The sequence below is a fragment of the Mustela nigripes genome, chromosome 14 (assembly GCF_022355385.1).
Source record: "Mustela nigripes isolate SB6536 chromosome 14, MUSNIG.SB6536, whole genome shotgun sequence".
In the NCBI taxonomy this organism is placed as follows: Eukaryota; Metazoa; Chordata; class Mammalia; order Carnivora; family Mustelidae; genus Mustela; species Mustela nigripes.
In genome coordinates, this window is record NC_081570.1 from 108303278 (window position 1) to 108317413 (window position 14136).

Sequence of the window (14136 nt, forward strand, 5' to 3'; positions counted from 1 at the left end):
GAAATATTGAAAGGGTTACTCTAAGCAAAGAGAGAGCCTAAAAGTAAGAGACCAGAAAGGAACAGAGACAATAAACAGTAACAGGCATCTTAAAGGCAATACAAGTGCACTAAATTCATATTTTTCTATAGTTACCCAGACTGCAAATGGCATAACTGCCCCAATCAAAAGATATAGGGTATCAGAATGGATAAAAAAAAAAAATAGAGCCATCAGTATGCCGTCTACCAGAAATCCATTTTAGACCCAAAAGACATCTCCAGATTTAAAGTGAGGTGGTGGAAAATAATTTAGCATGCTAATGGACATCGAAAGAAAGCTGGGGTGGCAATCCTTATATAAGATAAATTAGATTTTAAGCCAAAGACTATAATAAGAGATCAGGAAGGAAACTATATCATATTAAAGGGTCTGTCCAACAAGAAGATCTAACAATTTTTTAAATGTCTATGCCCTTAACATGGGAACAGCCAATTATATAAACTAATTAATAACAAATTCAAAGAATATTGATAATAATACAATCATGGTAGGGGAATTTAACACCCCCCTCACTGAAATGGACAGATCATCCGAGCAAAAGATCAACAAGGAAATAAAGGCCTTAAGTGACACACTGGACCAGATGGACATCACAGATATATTCAGAACATTCCATTCCAAAGCAAGAGAATACACCTACACCTTCTTCTCTAGTGCACATGGAACATTCTCCAGAATAGATCACATCCTGGGTCACAAATCAGGTCTCAACTGGTACCAAAAGTTTGGGATCATTCCCTGCATATTTTCAGACCACAAGGCTCTGAAGCTAGAACTCAGTCACAAGAGGAAAGTTGGAAAGAACTCGAATACATGGAGGCTAAAGAACATCCTTCTATTAATTGATTCTTCATTAATTCTTTAGAAGGAATTAATGGGTCAACCAGGAAATTAAAGAACAATTGAAAAAAGTCATGGAAACAAAAGAAAATAAAATCACAACTGTCCAAAATCTGTGGGACACAGCAAAGGCAGTCCTGAGGGGAAAGTATATAGTGATACAAGCCTTTCTTAAGAAACAAGAAAGATCTCAAGCACAACCTAACCCTACACCTAAAGGAGCTGGAGAAAGAAGAACAAAGAAAGCCTAAACCCAGCAGAAGAAAACAAATCATAAAGGTCAGAGCAGAATTCAATGAAATGGAAACCAAAAGAACAGTAGAACAAATCAAAAAAACTAGGAGCTGGCTCTTTGAAAGAATTAATAAGATTGATCAACCCCAGGCCAGACTGATCAAAAAGAAAATAGAAAGGACCCAAATTAATTAAATCATGAATGAAAGAGGAAAGATCACAACCAAGAGCAAAGAAAAACAAACATTGTAAGAGCATATTCTGAGCAACTATATACCAGCCAATTTGACAATCTGGAAGAAATGGATGCATTCCTAGAGACATATAAACCACCTAAACTGAACCAAGAAGAAATAGAAAACCTGAAAAGACCCATAACTGGTAAGGAGATTGAAGTAGTCATAAAAGATCTCCCAACAAACAAGAACCGAGGGCCAGAGGGCTTCCCAGGGAAATTCTACCAAACATTTAAAGAAGAATTAATACCAATTCTCCTGAAAATGGTTCAAAAAATAGAAATGGGAGGAAAACTTCCAAGCTCATTTTATAAGGCCAGCATTACCTTGATCCTGAAACCAGACAAAGACCCCATCAAAAAGGAAAATTTCAGACCAATACCCTTGATGAACACAGATGAAAAATTTCTCACCAAAATACTAGCCAGTAGGACCCAACAGTCCATTAAAAGGATTATTCACCACCACCAAGGGGGATTTATTCCTGGGCTGCAAGATTAGTTCAACATCTGCAAATAAATCAATGTGATACAATACATTAATAAAAGAAAGAACAAGAACCATATGATATTCTCAATAGATGCTGAAAAAGCATTTGACATCCTTTTTTGATCAAAACTCTTCACAGTGTACAGATACATGCATAAATATCATAAAAAGACATCTATGAAAAATCCATCATTCTATCATTCTTAATGGAGAAAAACTGAGAACTTTTCCCCTAAGGTCAGGAACATGGCAAGAATGTCCACTATCACCACTGCTATTCAACATAGTACTAGAAGTCCTAGCCTTGGCAATCAGACAACAACAGCAACAACAGGCTTCTGAATCAGCAAAGAAGAGATCAAACTCTCACTCTTTGCAGATGATATGATACTTAGTGTGGAAAACCCAGAAGACACCACTCCAAAACTGCTAGAACTCATACAGAAATTCAGTAAAGTGTCAGGATATAAAATCAGTGCACAGAAATCAGTTGCATTTCTATAAAACAAGAGCAAGACAGAAGAAAGAGAAACTAAGGAGTCAATCCCATTTACAACTGCACCCAAAACCATAAGATATCTAGGAATAAACTTAACCAAAGAGGCAAAGAAGCTATATTCAGAAAACTATAAAGTACTCATGAAAGAAATTGAGGAAGAGACAAAGAAATGGAAAAATGTTCCATGCTCATGGATTGGAAGAAAAAATATTGTGAAAATGTCTCTGCTACCTAAGGCAATCTACACATTTAATGCAATCCCTATCAAAATAACATCAATTTTTCTCAAAGAAATGGAACAAATAATCCTAAAATTTATATGGAACCAAAAAAGACCCCAAATAGCCAGAGAAATGTTGAAAAAGAAAGCCAAAGTTGGTGGCATCATAATTCCAGACTTCAAGCTCTATTACAAAGCTATAATCATCAAGACTGTGTGGTACTGCCACAAAAAAAGTACACACAGATCAATGGAACAGACTACAGAACCCACAAATAGACCCTCATCTCTAAGGTCAACTAAGATTCGACAAAGCAAGAAAGAATGTCCAATGGAAAAAGTCTATTTTCCCAATAGTGTTGGGAAAATTCGACAGCCACATGCAGAAAAATGAAACAGGACCATTTCCTTACACCACACACAAAAATAGACTCAAAATGGTTGAAAGACCTCAATGTGAGCCTGGAATCCATCAAAATCCTTGAGGAGCACACGAGCAGCAACCTCTTCAACCTCAGCTGCTGCAACCTCTTCACAGAAAAAAACATTGCCAAAGGCAAGGGAAGCAAGGGCAAAAATGAACTACTGGGACTTTATCAAGATCAAATCTTTTGCACAGCAAAGGAAACAGTCAACAAAACCAAAAGACAACTGACTGAATAGGAGAAGATATTTGCAAATGACATTTCAGATAAAGGGCTAGTATCCAAATCTATAAAGAACTTATCAAACTCAACACCCAAAGAAAAAATAAGCCAATCAAGAAATGGGCAGAGAGCATGAACAGACATTTCTGCAAAGAAGACTTCCAAAGGGCCAACAGACACATGAAAAACTGCTCAACATCCCTCGGCATCAGGGAAATACAAACCAAAACCACAATGAGATATCACCTCACACCAGTCAGAATGGCTAACATTAACACGTCAGGAAATGACAGATGTTGGCAAGGATGCGGAGAAAGGGGAACCCTCCTACACGGTTGGTGGGAATGCAAGCTGGTGCATCCACTCTGGAAAACAGCATGGAGGTTCCTCAAAAAGTTGAAAATAGAACTACCCTATGATTCAGCAATCACACTACAGGGTATTTACCCTAAGGATACAAATGTAGTGATCTGAATGCATCTGAATGTTTATAGCAGTGATGTTGACAATAGCCAAACTATGGAAAAAACCTAGATGTCCATCAGCAGATGAATGAATAAAGAAGATGTGGTATAAATAAATAAATATATATATATATATTTATAATATATATACACAAATGTGGTATAAATATATATATTTATATATAATAATTATATGTATAATTATATACATAATTATATGTATAATTATACATACATTATATATGTATATAATTTATGTATGTATAACTATAAATTATAAATTATATATTTATATATGATTATAAATTATATATAATGTATTTATAATTATATATACATTATATATATAATGTATATTACACACATACACAATGAAATACTTTGCAGCCATCAAAAGAAATGAAATCTTACAATTTGAGATGACATGGATTTAACTAGAGCATATTATGCTGAGTGAAATAAGTCAATCAGAGAAAGACAATTATCATATGATCTCTCTGATATGAGGAATTTGAGAGGCAGGGTGGGGGCTTGTGTGCAGTAGGGAAGGAAAAAATGAAACAAGATGGGATCAGGAGGGAAACAAACCATAAGAGACTCTTTATCTCACAAAACAAGCTGAAGGTTGCTGGCGGGTGGTTGGGTTATGGATTTTGGGGAGAGTATGTGCTATGGTGAGTGCTGTGAAATGTGTATGCCTGATGATTCACAGACCTATACCCCTGGGGCAAATTGTACATTATGTTAATAAAAATATTTTTTAAAAAGTCTCCTTGAGGAAAACAAGACCTCTGTACTTATTCTGATTTCCTTTTTGCTCTAATGCCCATGACCTAAAAACAATGTCTACTCTAATCATAAAAAAAAGTCAGACAAATGTAAACTGAGGAATATTCTACCTGACCAGCACACCTCAAGGTGGTCAAGGTCATATAAAATAAAGTCTGAGAAACTACCACAGTGTAGAGAGCCCAAGGAGAAGGGTGACTAATGTGGTATCCTGGATGAGATGCTGGGGCAGAAAAAGGACACGAGGAGTAAACAAATGAGATGGTCAAATTGAGAATGGATATTAGTTGATAGTAAAATGTATTGATATTGGTTCATTAGTTGTGACAAATGTACTACAATAATGCAAGACATTAACAATAGGGAAAACTGTGTACAGGGTAAACAGAAATGTTGCCCTATCTGCAAATTTTCTGTAAATCTGAAACAATTTATTTTTAAATTCCTTGATTAAATAAGAAATAACTTTCATGTTTCCAGGTAGGAAAGTACAAAGAGTTAAAACATCAATTCTCCTCAAGTTAATTAATACAATGGATGGAATATTAATCAAAATCATTATTCTTCTTAGAAGTAACAAATTATTCCAGAGTTTATTTATGGAAATAATCAGATGATAATAGCTGAGAAAATGTTTTTTTAAAAAATTAGTGAAAAATGGGGCGCCTGGGTGGCTCAGTGGGTTAAGCCGCTGCCTTCGGCTCAGGTCATGATCTCAGAGTCCTGGGATCGAGTCCCGTATCGGGCTCTCTGCTCAGCAGGGAGCCTGCGTCTCTCTCTCTCTCTCTCTCTCTCTCTCTCTCTCTCTGCCTGCCTCTCCATCTGCTTGTGATATCTATCTGTCAAATAACTAAATAAAAAAAAAATTAATGAAAAGTGGACTTATATCAACAGATATTAACATAACTTATAAAGCTACAAAACTTTTACAATACAAGCATAAGAAAAGACAGAGATTACAATATTTATTCTTCCAATCCAGGAGCATAGAACATTTTTCCATTTATTTGTGTCTTCCTCAATTTCTTTCATGAGTACTTTATAGTTTTCTGAGTATAGATTCTGTGTCTCTTTGGTTAGGTTTATTCCTAGGTAACTTATGGTTTTGGATGCAATTGTAAATGGGATTGACTCCTTAATTTCTCTTTCTTCTGTCTTGCTGATGGTGTAGAGAAATGCAACTGATTTCTGTGCATTGATTTTATATCCTGACACTTTACTGAATTCCTGTATAAGTTCTAGCAGTTTTGGAGTAGAGTCTTTTGGGTTTTCCACATCATATCATCTGCGAAGAGTGATAATTTGACTTCTTCTTTGCCGATTTGGATGCCTTTAATTTCCTTTTGTTGTCTGATTGCTGAGGCTAGGACCTCTAGTACTATGTTGAATAGCAGTGGTGATAATGGACATCCCTGCCGTGTTCCTGACCTTAGCGGAAAAGATTTCAGTTTTTCTCCATTGAGAATGATATTTGCGGTGGGTTTTTCATAGATGGCTTTGATGATATTGAGGTATGTGCCCTCTATCCCTACACTTTGAAGAGTTTTGATCAGGAAGGGATGCTGTACTTTGTCAAATGCTTTTCAGCATCTATTGAGAGTATCATAGGGTTCTTGTTCTTTCTTTTATTGATGTGTTGTATCACATTGACTGATTTGCGGATGTTGAACCAACCTTGCAGCCCTGGAATAAATCCCACTTGGTCGTGTTGAATAATCCTTTTAATGTACTGTTGAATCCTATTGGCTAGTATTTTGTTGAGTATTTTCGCATCTGTGTTCATCAAGGATATTGGTCTATAGCTCTCATTTTTGGTGGAATCCTTGTCTGGTTTTGGGATCAAGGTGATGCTGGCCTCATAAAATGAGTTTGGAAGTTTTCCTTCCATTTCTATTTTTTGGAACAGTTTCAGGAGAATAGGAATTAGTTCTTCTTTAAATGTTTGATGAAATTCCCCCGGGAAGCCGTCTGGCCCTGGGCTTTTGTTTGTTTGGAGATTTTTAATGACTGTTTCAATCTCCTTACTGGTTATGGGTCTGTTCAGGCTTTCTATTTCTTCCTGGTTCAGTTGTGGTAGTTTATATGTTTCTAGGAATGCATCCATTTCTTCCAGATTGCCAAATTTATTGCCGTAGAGTTGCTCATAGTATGTTCTCATAATAGTTTGTATTTCTTTGGTGTTAGTTGTGATCTCTCCTCTTTCATTCATGATTTTATTTATTTGGACCTCTTTTCTTTTTGATAAGTCAGGCCAGGGGTTTATCAATTTTATTAATTCTTTCAAAGAACCAGCTCCTAGTTTCGTTGATTTGTTCTATTGTTTTTTTGGTTTCTATTTCATTGATTTCTGCTCTGATCTTTATGATTTCTCTTCTCCTGCTGGGTTTAGGGTTTCTTTCTTGTTCTTTCTCTAGCTCCTTTAGGTGTAGGGTTAGGTTGTGTACCTGAGACCTTTCTCGTTTCTTGAGAAAGGCTTGTACTGCTATATATTTTCCCCTCAGGACTGCCTTTGTTGTGTCCCAGAGATTTTGAACCGTTGTATTTTCATTATCATTTGTTTTCATGATTTTTTTCAATTCTTCTTTAATTTCCCGGTTGACCCATTCATTCTTTAGAAGGATGCTGTTTAGTCTCCATGTATTTGGGTTCTTTCCAAACTTCCTTTTGTGGTTGAGTTCTAGCTTTAGAGCATTGTGGTCTGAAAATATGCAGGGAATGATCCCAATCTTTTGATACCGGTTGAGTCCTGATTTAGGACCGAGGATGTGATCTATTCTGGAGAATGTTCCATGTGCACTAGAGAAGAGTGTGTATTCTGTTGCTTGGGGATGAAATATGCTGTATATATCTGTGATGTCCATCTGGTCCAGTGTGTCGTTTAAGGCCTTTATTTCCTTGCTGATCTTTTGCTTGGATGATCTGTCCATTTCAGTGAGGGGAGTGTTAAAGTCCCCTACTATTATTGTATTATTGTTGATGTGTTTCTTTGATTTTGTTATTAATTGGTTTATATAGTTGGCTGCTCCCACGTTGGGGGCATAGATATTTGAAATTGTTAAATCTTCTTGTTGAACAGACCCTTTGAGTATGATATAGTGTCCTTCCTCATCTCTTATTATAGTCTTTGGCTTAAAATCTAATTGACCTGATAAAAGGATTGCCACTCCTGCTTTCTTCTGATGTCCATTAGCATGGTAAATTCTTTTCCACCCCCTCACTTTAAATCTGGAGGTGTCTTCGGGCTTAAAATGTGTTTCTTGGAGGCAACATATAGATGGGTTTTGTTTTTTTATCCATTCTGATACCCTGCGTCTTTTGACAGGGGCATTTAGCCCATTCACATTCAGGGTAACTATTGAGAGATATGAATTTAGTGCCATTGTATTGCCTGTAAGGTGACTGTTACTGTTTCTGATCTACCACTTGTAGGCTCTCTCTTTGCTTAGAGGACCCCTTTCAATATTTCCTGTAGAGCTGGTTTGGTGTTTGCAAATTCTTTCAGTTGTTGTTTGTCCTGAAAGCTTTTAATCTCTCCTTCTATTTTCAATGATAGCCTAGCTGGATATAGTATTCTGGGCTGCATGTTTTTCTCATTTAGTGCTCTGAAAATATCATGCCAGCTCTTTCTGGCCTGCCAGGTCTCTGTGGATAAGTCAGCTGCCAATCTAATATTTTTACCATTGTATGTTACAGACTTCTTTTCCCGGGCTGCTTTCAGGATTTTCTCTTTGTCACTGAGACTTGTAAATTTTACTATTAGGTGATGGGGTGTGGGCCTATTCTTATTGATTTTGAGGGGCGTTCTCTGAACCTCCTGAATTTTGATGCTCGTTCCCTTTGCCATATTGGGGAAATTCTCCCCAATAATTTTCTCCAGTATACCTTCTGCTCCCCTCTCTCTTTCTTCTTCTTCTGGAATCCCAATTATTCTAATGTTGTTTCGAAAGAGGGACAAACAACTACTGGACCACGAGGGGAGAATTCGAGAGATAAGTGACACCATAAGATGAAAAGACAGAGATTAATGGCAAACAGTAGGCAACCAAGGAACAAAGCAAAATATATATTTAGTCTATAATAATTAATTAATTAATAATTAAACAAATAGTGGGGAATTTAACTATAACAATTCCAAATTAATTTCATTTGAATTCAAAAAGTGTAAGTAAGAAAATATTTTTTAAAAATTGGAAAAATACAGACCACTTATCTCATGGTAGTCTTTTCAGTACAGAAGCCTAATAAGCAAGAGCAACAAAAAAATACAATTTATGTATCTACAAGTAGAAACAAAATTAAATACCACAAAAAAACCTGGAATAAATAGATTTACAACATATATGACCAGCAAAAAGTTAATATACATTATTACTATATTAAAGAAACCCATAATGAAAAAGATAAGTGATTTATGCAAAACAAAAAAAATCGTGAATAAGAAACTCCTAGTGAGTAAATAAATACCAAGTCATCAAAAGAAAATGTTTATCAGTAGTAATCAAAGAAGTAAAATTAAAGCAACTAGTTTGCTTATCAGGTTGGCAAACAATGAAATAGTAAGAGGAATGATAATACACAGCATTGACAAAGGTGTGTGGAGATGAATGTTTTCATACAACAATGCCTGTGGGAGTTACAATTGGGACACTCTTTCAGGACAAGTTGGCACATGTAACTACAATAATAATGATGATGGCCAAGAATTTTGTGCTTACTGTGGGCTAGGCCAGGATCTAAGGGCTTACCATGTATTAGGCCACTTGGGTGTCATAGCAATTCAGTAAAAGAGGTACTGTTAATATCCACATTCACGAGGGAGGAAACTTGATCCTGCAAGATCTTCAAAGGCCGTTCAGCTGGCAGGTGACAGAGCTGGATATAAATCCCAAGTGGTCTTACTCCAGAGCCTGTGTCCTTGCCTGTGGATAAAACATAATGGATGTGCTGGGACCCAGGGATCCTGCTTCTAGGAATTTAGGCTAAGAAAATAATTGGCAATATTCACAAACTTATATATAAGGGTGTTTATTGCAGAAATTTTGTAAGAGCAGAGGTATGATTTATTAATGTAAATTATCAGCAGTGGAGAAATGATTCACTATATTGAGGTACAACTAGTCTTTAAGACATGCTGGAGAAAAATAAAAATATGTTGTTAAGGGAAAAAGTAGGCTTTAAAATAATAAATATGGGCTGCGCTGCCCCCCATTCTGGCCCCATGGACCCAAGGCACAACCCATCCACTTACCCACAAGTCTGCCTGGATCTAGAGAGTGCCATATCTGGTTCCTCCAGCACTGCCAATATGAAGAAAGTTGTTTAACAGCTCCAGCTGGAAGTCAGGCTCCACTATGTGAGGTTTCCCAGGCAGCTACAGATTTGAGACAACTCTGTCTGCAAAATGCTCAACATGACCCCTTGCTGACCGGCGTATCTTTAAGCAAGAATCCCTTCAGACCCAGGAAAGTCTGTTACTTTTTGTAATACAAGGAATCTTTGGATGGTTTTCTAAAGCACTTTGAATGAACCAGTGAATGTTTGTTTAAAGGAGAACTAAATTTGAAGCCTGTACAAAAACTTATCTCTATAACAGGTGCCATACATATAAACTTATTTTGTCGGTCCCGAACATCAACTCTCTGAATTTTCATAAATTTATTTTTTTAAGATTTTATTTATTTAATTAACAGAGAGAGGGGGGGGAAGCAAGCTCCCTGCTGAGCAGAGAGCCCAATGCAGGGCTCGATTCCAGGACCCTGAGATCATGACCTGAACCAAAGGCAGAGGCTTAACCCACTGAGCCACACAGGTGCCCCAATTTTCATAAATTTCTATTTCACAAGGGTAATTATTTTATATACACTGACAGCAGCAAACAACAAAATACCTAGTGTAAATAATAATAATAATAAAATAAGGAATTGTATTCTCTAAAGTAACACAAGTATAATTTAGGCCAACAGAATATTTTTATTTTTGATGCATTCTATATTTTGTAAATGTTCTAAGTAAGCATGCACAGCCTTTATAGTAGAAATTTACATATTTCATTCATTGTTTCAAAATGATCAAGAAAAACTATTCCTTTTGATTCCCATATATGATGTCTCCTTTCCTTGGTTGTGATTTTCTATTTCTATTTCATAAAACTTGTAACATAGGTACCCTTTGCTATGGCTTTAGGAACAGTATATTAATAAATAAAACATAAAACAATAAACAATTTTTTACTAAAGCATTCATGTCAACAGGAGATGACAGTTTATCACAAACACAAGTTGTGAATTCAGAGCTAATTGATGAAGACCCTCCAGAGCATTCTCCCTGTGTCTGTGCTTCTCAGAACTTCAAGCACAAGTCCAGACAGGGATTCATGACCAAAGGAACAGGAGGAGTACCCAGCCCCACAACAGGGTGAGGAGTGCCAGGGCTCTGGGCCTTTCTCTGCTGAACATTCTCCCAGCCCCAGAACAGGCACTGTAGAAGGAGCTGGAACATGAAAAGGATGGGGGTGGGAGTGGAGTGGAGAGGATTTCTCCTCACAGCTTGTGAAAATTGGGCAACTAGCACAATGTTCTCTCTGACCTCTAGGACCTTGAAGCCAAGACCACCAGCCTCCCAGCTGAAGGCTTTGGGGGGACAGTCATAAGTGACATTTCTTCTAAGCTTTCTGATTTAGATGGTATAGTGTTATCCAACTTCCATAGTGTGCTGAGCCTTTATTCCTGCCAGGATATCCCTTGAGATATGTGGCACTTTATGATCTAGCAAACACATTTGTACACATTATCTCACACAAAATCTTAGAACAGCTTTCCTAGTGCCCTGTACTAGGTCCTTGTGGTCCTGATATCTGCTTCTTCCCAGCATCCAGAACAGCATCTGTATGTGTGCACAGAGTGGCAATCAACATGGCATCAAATGGACATTCATGGTAATGTACATGATACATTCTTCTCTGTTAAATGGAGACAACAGTGCCTATTTCTCATGATTGTTGTGGAGATAAAAATCAGGTCCTTGTAAAACTCTTGTCAGTGCAGCTGACACATTGTATAGGGTAAATGAAAGCACAGACATCCCTCAGAAATATTGCAGGTTCAGTTCCAGACCACCCCAATAAATCTAATACTGCAATAAAGCAAGTCCAGGAATTTTTTGGTTTCTCAGTACATATAAAAGTTATGTAGACACTAAAACTTATATTTACTGCAGTTTATTAAGTCTGCAATAGCATTGTCTTAAAAAAAAAAGAAAAAGCCAGTGTACATGTTGTCATTTCAACAGTCTTCATAACATCTTCACCAGGAGTAGAGTCCATCTCAAAGAATTACATCTTTGCTCATCCCTAAGAAGGAACTCCTCATCCATTCAAGTTTGATCAGGAGATTACAGCAATTCAGTCACATCTCAGTCTCTACTTCTAATTCTCATTCTCTTGTTATTCTCTTGCTATTTCTACCACACCTACAGTTACTTCCTCCACTGAAGTCTTGAACCCATGAGGGTAGGAAAAAAGTTCTTCCAAACTCCTATTAATGTTATTTTTACTTCTTCACATAAACATGAATGTTCTTAATGGCTAATCCTTTCCAGGTTTCCAAATGACTTTGTCCAGGTCCATCAGAGGAATCACTGTCTGTGGCAGGTATTACTCTTTGACCTGTGAGCTGCAGAATGGATGTTGTGTTAGCAGGCATGAAAACAATATTAATATTGTTGTATATAATGATCATAGCTCTTGGGTGATCAGGAGCATTGTCAATGAGCTTTTTTTTTTTTTTCTAAACCATAGCTCTCAATAATGAGTGGCCTTAAAATATTCAGTAAACTATTTTGTAAACAGATGTGCTGTCACCTAGGCTTTATTGTGCCATTTCTAGAGTTTAGGCAGTGTAGATTTCATGTAATTCCCAAGGGCCCTAGGATTTTTGGGATGGTCAATGATCATTGACTTCAACTTGAAATCACCAGCTATATTAATTAGTCTCTAATAAGAGATTCACTTTGTCTTTTGAAGTTTTGAAGCCAGGCACTCCAGCTTTCTAGCTATGAAAGTTCTAGATGTCATCTTCTTTTGATATAAAGCTGTTTCATCAACATTGAAAGCTTGTTATTTAGTGTAGTTACCATCATTAATGATCTTAGACTATCAGGATAACTTTGCAGCTTTGACATCAGCCATTATGGAAATGGCTTTTTTTCTTGAATCTTATGAACTAACCTCCACTAGCTTCAAACTCTTCTGCTGCTGCTTCCTCACCTCTCTCAGCCTTCACAAAAATGAATAGATTTAGGGCTTTGCTCTGGGTTAGGCTTTAGTTTAAGGAATTGTTGTGGCTGGTTTGATCTATCCAAACCATTACAACTTTCTCTATAACAGCAAATAGATAGTTTTGCTTTATCATTTGTGTGTTCACTGGAGTAGCACTTTCAATTGCCTTCAAGAACTTTTCCTTTGCATTCACACTTGCCTAACTGAATCCAGAGACTTAGCTTTTGGCCAATCTTGGCTTTTGACAAGCCTTCCTTACTAAGTTCAGTCATTTCTAGTTTTTGATTTGAAATTGGGAGACATGTGACTCTTCCTTTCCTTTAAAAACTTAGGAGACATTGTAGGGTTATATAATTGGCTAACTTTAGTATTTTTGTGTCTTGGGGAATAGTGAGTTCTAAGGAGAAGGAGAGAGGCAGGGGAAAGACTTGTCAGTGGAGCACATACGCAAGTTAGAACACATACAGCACTATGATTAAGTATGCCATCTTATATGGAAATGGTGTTTGGTGTCCCAAAACAATTAAAATAGTAACATCGAAGATCACTGACCATGGATTACCATAATAAATATAATAATGGTGAAAAAGTTTGATGTGAAACAGAGACACGAATCGAGCAAATACTGTTGGGAAAATGGTACCAATAAATTTGTTCCATGCCGAGTTGCCACAAACCTGCAATTTATTAAAACTACAATATCTGCAAAGCATAATAAAGCACAGTTCAATAAAATGAGGCATGCCTGTATCTGAAAAACCAAAGAATTAAAGCATGAAAGGCATCCCACTTCCCTGAACTCAGAGGTGCGACTGCCTGCAGAGTTGCAAAGCCCCAGGGTCCCGATGTACCAGAAAGCCTTGCAGGGTGGGGTGGGGTTATACCCCATTTCACCATTGCCTCCTCCACCCACTTATTCTTACAGCTGAGCACTTAAGAAATCCCTTTCTCTTGTCACCAAAACATTGCAGAGGAAAGGCAGCACCTGAGGGGCCATGTTGCCAAACTGCCCTGCCAAGCTCTGTTGGCAGAGTCAAGGCATGTCCTGGGAGCAGTTTTTCCAGAAGCGATGATGGATTTGTGCTAATCCAGTCATTCCCTCATGATGAAAGAAACAAGCCCCTCGCCCTGGCCAACCCTGGAGGTCTTACCTACTGCCTCTACCCTGGGAGGAGGGAACAACCTGAAGAACATGTAGCTCTTCAGGTCTTCCACACTCCTTTTCCTCAGAAGGACACCTGGACATCTCCTCACACACCAGATGGTGCCCTGTGGGACCATTTTACCACAGAATGAGTTGTCTCTGGGTACTGCTGCTTTCTGCACTCACTTCCCTTTGGGAATGTTCTTGGCAACAAAGGAGTAGTGGACTGTGCCAAATGAACACTGGCACTCACATAC

General features: G+C 37.4%; 1 pseudogene; it reads left to right on the forward strand.

The window, feature by feature from the left end:
- Window positions 1-9678: 9678 nt before the first annotated feature.
- LOC132002136 (guanine nucleotide-binding protein G(I)/G(S)/G(O) subunit gamma-5-like) lies at window positions 9679-9944 on the forward strand (annotated as a pseudogene).
- The last annotated feature ends 4192 nt before the right edge of the window (window positions 9945-14136 follow it).